This window comes from Rutidosis leptorrhynchoides, chromosome 11 (genome assembly GCF_046630445.1).
Source record: "Rutidosis leptorrhynchoides isolate AG116_Rl617_1_P2 chromosome 11, CSIRO_AGI_Rlap_v1, whole genome shotgun sequence".
Classification (NCBI taxonomy): Eukaryota; Viridiplantae; Streptophyta; class Magnoliopsida; order Asterales; family Asteraceae; genus Rutidosis; species Rutidosis leptorrhynchoides.
This window is the reverse complement of record NC_092343.1, coordinates 80,379,963-80,384,794: the sequence shown is the minus strand read 5'-3', so window position 1 is coordinate 80,384,794 and position 4,832 is coordinate 80,379,963. Positions and strand designations below refer to the sequence as shown.

General features: G+C 31.5%; 1 long non-coding RNA gene across 1 annotated transcript; it reads right to left on the bottom strand.

Annotated features, from left to right (window-relative positions):
• Positions 1-311: 311 nt before the first annotated feature.
• LOC139877623 (uncharacterized) lies at positions 312-2,708 on the bottom strand. Its single transcript, XR_011768701.1, has 3 exons — positions 2,563-2,708; positions 1,354-1,505; positions 312-1,041 (listed from the first exon to the last, which is right to left on the bottom strand). It is a non-coding gene; the product is annotated as an uncharacterized lncRNA (long non-coding RNA).
• Between the last annotated feature and the right edge of the window lie 2,124 nt (positions 2,709-4,832).

Here is a 4,832-nt window from a genome sequence, read left to right as displayed (position 1 = left end):
TTAAACATTTAGAAGCGTGTAGAAATGTAAAGTTACATTTACCTAACGTGAGAGGAAAGTGAGCGTAACAAATTTCCAATTGATCCTCACGGTTTTAATTGTGCTTTTACTTGAGTGATCCTCACACTTGAGAGTGTGAAGAATAGGAAGTAATTATACACGCTTTTGTGTGTGAAATCTTTACAAAATTATTGACGGTTCCAAATGTATTCTACCTATTTTTACACAACTAAAACTGTGAGGATTTTACATAGTTATGCACTCTTATAAGTGTGAGGTTTATATGCATATATGAGAAATTATGTTACCAGAATGTTTAATTAAGTACAAGTAATGAATTTGCAAATTTGAAAAAATTCAAAGTGTAACGTAACATAATGAGGTGTTTACTTTGATTGTGAAAACAATATTAGTAATACAAAAATGTTAAAATGAATTTACTTGAGCTCCTATTTGATCGAAATGTTCTCTTTGTCATCTCCAGGGGCACAGGCTCCCAACTTTATAAGCAAATCATATGCGACTTCAAATACTGTAAATTCCACACACACACACATTACTCAGATAAAACTAATAGGAACCTGATTGTCATTACAAAACAGCAACAATAGATTACCTGTTTTCAGTTATCCTAGACGATAGACAGCTAAGGCCAAAATAACAAATCTAATAACACAAGTCACTGCGGAGATCATGAAATAAATAAAACCACCTAAGGAAAGCAAGACAAAAGACCCTTACCATATGGGATATCAACATAGACGTTAAACACTTATGATGCATCTTGCAAGTCACTGGTTTAAGAAGCAAATGTTTCAACTTTCAGCTACACTAGTAGCTTACATAATGGACTTTATAATTACATAATCTATGAGATAGGCATAACTTCTGTCAAACTTACCAACAAATAGCAAAAATATGAAAAATCAGTACTAATTTCATCTCTGATGTTATGGATTGTAAAACAAGAACTTTACCTGATGTTGAGTCAGTCATCAGCCATTCAGCCATGAGCCAAACACCACTCCGTAGTTTTGACCTCTATACGTTCATTGAATTAATCGGTGTTGTTGTATACCAAAAGCCCAAATAATATAATGTTATAATAAAAGAAAGAAACAAGAACCTCCAATATATCTAAATGACAAGTTTTAATACGCAAAAGAGAAGTATTTGGTTCTCAAGAGGATGAATATATGCACAATAGATAATTAGTATTTGTTGCAGCTATTATATGACCAATTAAGCACGATTTCTATAGTATTAAGAGTAAAGATAATTAGTTTTAATATAAAAATTCAAACACCCCAGGCAATCTTAAAAGTTAAAAAGTTAAGAGTGAAGAGTTTGTACCTTATATAATGAATGAAGTAGTCAATAATCAGTTGTGTGAAGCGGGTCATAGTCATACTCTTCACCGGCCTTTACAAATCTACCTTTAACTCACTTTCTAGTATCAACTCTTGCTTTACGAGAACCATATCTTATTAATTTGTTTACCAAATCTGCACATCACAACAATCAAACTCCATAATAAGTCATCTCTAAACAAGAACAATCGTCATGAAGATGCGTTGAATCTCTAACAAGTCAAATAAATAAATATAAAATAGATATTTATATGATAACATACTATATCCAGGTCGGGTTGGGTCACATAGGATGACTTTTGTATCATAGAACTAACATAAACTCGAAACTAAAACAAATACAATAAAACTAAAGTGACATCATATAGATTAGACCATCTAACATATGTAGTCATGTAGATACATGGAAACACATATGGTCAATCATAACAACCCAAGATTTCACACTTAGGTACCTTTAAGAGCTTCATAATAGCTTTTTCAATATCTTCACATAGCTTGTTCAAAAGAATCCAAAAAAACGACTTAATACTTGTGAGTGTCGACCTTTGAGTAACTGAAATTGTGGGTTTACGCAATAATCAGATCAACAACAATAATCATCATAACCAAGACTGAATCATAACCTTTTCAAAACGTATTTACTTCAATATTTGGTGTAGCTCAAATGCCCAAGAGAATGATTAATAATTCAATTCAGGCACACTACTTGAAGTTTGTCCTATGACACATATCAATTATCCTTCTAGCCTAATACTTAAATATATTACAATAATATTTTAACCAAGAGAATGATTGATAGTTCAATTCAGGCACTCTACTCAAAGTTTCTGGTTCATTAGTGGATTAATAGCGTGTTAGCTTCCAAACACTTAAAATCAATAGCAATAAACTGCGTGACTAACAAAAATATAACTATGAGCCTATTTTTGGCATAATATGAGTTAGCAAACAACACAGGTGCCTATATAAAACATCAATACAAAATCCGCATAAATTAAGAAAAATTAACTTTGAAACCCTAGTTATCATTCAATAAACACGTAGTTGGAAGCAATTCAACAATTTCTTCAACTAAACAAGCGACTAACAACAATATTAACATCGAAGCCCTAACAAAATAAATCAATTGAATGAACTGAAGATTAATCGAGTATATGAACAGATGTTAATAACGACGTGATGAATCTACCTGCGCGATTCAGTTTAGCATTTTGAACGGAAAGATCTAATGAGCGCTATCTGCTTCAAATGCATCACAGAAAAATTCGTTAATGAAATCTTTCTCCAATCGATTTGAATATAATGTAGCCTAATTTTGTGAATTCATTTTCCAGAGGAAGCCGATCGTTTTGTTTGTTGGACTTTAGAGAGGGTGACCTAGACTTTTATTTACAAATTACGGAGTATTTGCTATCGTTCTTAACTAGTTTTCGAATTGTAAAATTATTTTGTGACCGAACGTCATGTCATTGAAGCGCAACTCGAGTCGAACTAAAAGATATAATCCGTGAAAGATTTAAATGTTATTTTAAATTAACAATATATGTGCATCTCCGCGTTTCGCTATGGAATTGCCGACTTTTAAAAATTTAACGCAATTAAGTCGTTATCTTATATTAACACTTCGTATGATTTAAGAGTAGAAGATGTACTGAGATATATCCAAAAAATGACTAAATAATTAAATAATAATAATAATAAGACCCATGTGTGTTTGTTGTTAATAGATGAAAATAGTTACGGAGCCTGCGAGTGAAAAATCAACGTGTATGAAAAGTACCCCAAATATTTAGCGTTTTTAAAAAAGTGTCCGTTATGCGTATAGTTAGTGACATTGTGTTCGTAAAATTATTTCGAGTTTAACGATGGTGTCAGAAAAATTTAACTCGTTGCGAGCGAGAAGATATAACCCGTTGAATATTTGGGTGGAGTTTATTTAACATTTTTTATAAAAATGGTGATTTGACATTTTACTCCCTGTTTTAGAGGTCGATTTTAATTTTTGAACAAAGTGTGAGGAGTGTTTATGGTGAAATGGAATTTTTTTAAAAAGGTGAAAAGTCTAAAATACCCTTTGTACTATTCATCTTTTTGTCTAATAGGTAGTATACTAAAGTAATTCTTATATAATAGAACTAGAACTAATAATAATAATAAAATAATGTAATTACTATAATCACTCCGTTTAATAGATACGAGTAATAATAATTATAATTTTTTTTTTTGGAAAAAAAAAATGTAAATATAAAAATTTAAAATTCTACTGAGAAAGAAACCACACGCTTTCTAGTGTGTGCTATTAATTTTTTTAACCATTCAAACCTCACGATTGTTCACTTGTATTTCATTTCATTTTGTTGACTTTTAGACTACTCTCAACCATCACACTACTTTTTCAACCACACTGTGCCACATCAGCGCCACCTCAGCAGCTTCTTCCAACCACATTCACTAGCAACCATCACACTAACCACATTAACCCCACATCAATATTTTATTTTATAATTAATTTCTTATTTCTTTATTAATATTATTAAATTTATTTTTAAAATTCAAATATAACGGCTATATAACCGACCGTTTTTTTTTTGTTTTTTTTGTTTGTTTTCAAAAAAAGGCTAGTTTTTTCCTTCTATAAATACACCCGCTAACTCATATCCTTTCACACACTTCACTTCTCAACTCAAAATCAAAACACTTCAAACCAGTCAAAATGAAAACAATTCCCCCAATGATTGTTGCATATGACGTTCATTACGGAGGTGATTTCCGAAATGAAATGAAGCTCTACAAGTTCGGTAAAAAAATGTCATTTGAAGGAATCGATGTTCGTGACGCTGGTTTACAGGATCTGCTAGCCTTTTTGAAGGCAAATGTTCCGTGTGAATACACGGAGTGCTGTTTTTTGAAGACGATTGTGATCCGGATTTAAAGGCAAGCTATCTCCGTACCGATGATCAATGGTACGGGATAAAAGATACCCTTGAAGATCGTCTAAACCGCATTACTTTGTATTTGATTTTTGAAGATGAAGAGACATTGGGTTGACGTTACCTCGATGAAGCAGCTGAAGAAGAAAATGATGAACAGCGGCTCCATAGTACGACACGGATGGTCGTTATTTTGGGGAAATCTACTGAATTAAGTAATCGATGTTTGTAGCCGTTTAATTTGGTTGCTAGAATTTTTTGTTATTATTATTAATTTATTATTGAATTAAGTAATCGATGTTTGTAACCATTTAATTTGGTTGCTAGCAGTCTTATGTTATTATTATTAATTTATTAATTATTATTAATTAAAAAAATGTAAAAACCCTTGTGAGGGGCAAACACCTGTCCATCCATTTCTCTTTTTCATCTCTTTCCCATACATATAGAATATAGATATAGATAGAAGATACGCATATACATACGGACACCATTCACCATTTTTATGAACCTTAAAAAAAAAAATTAC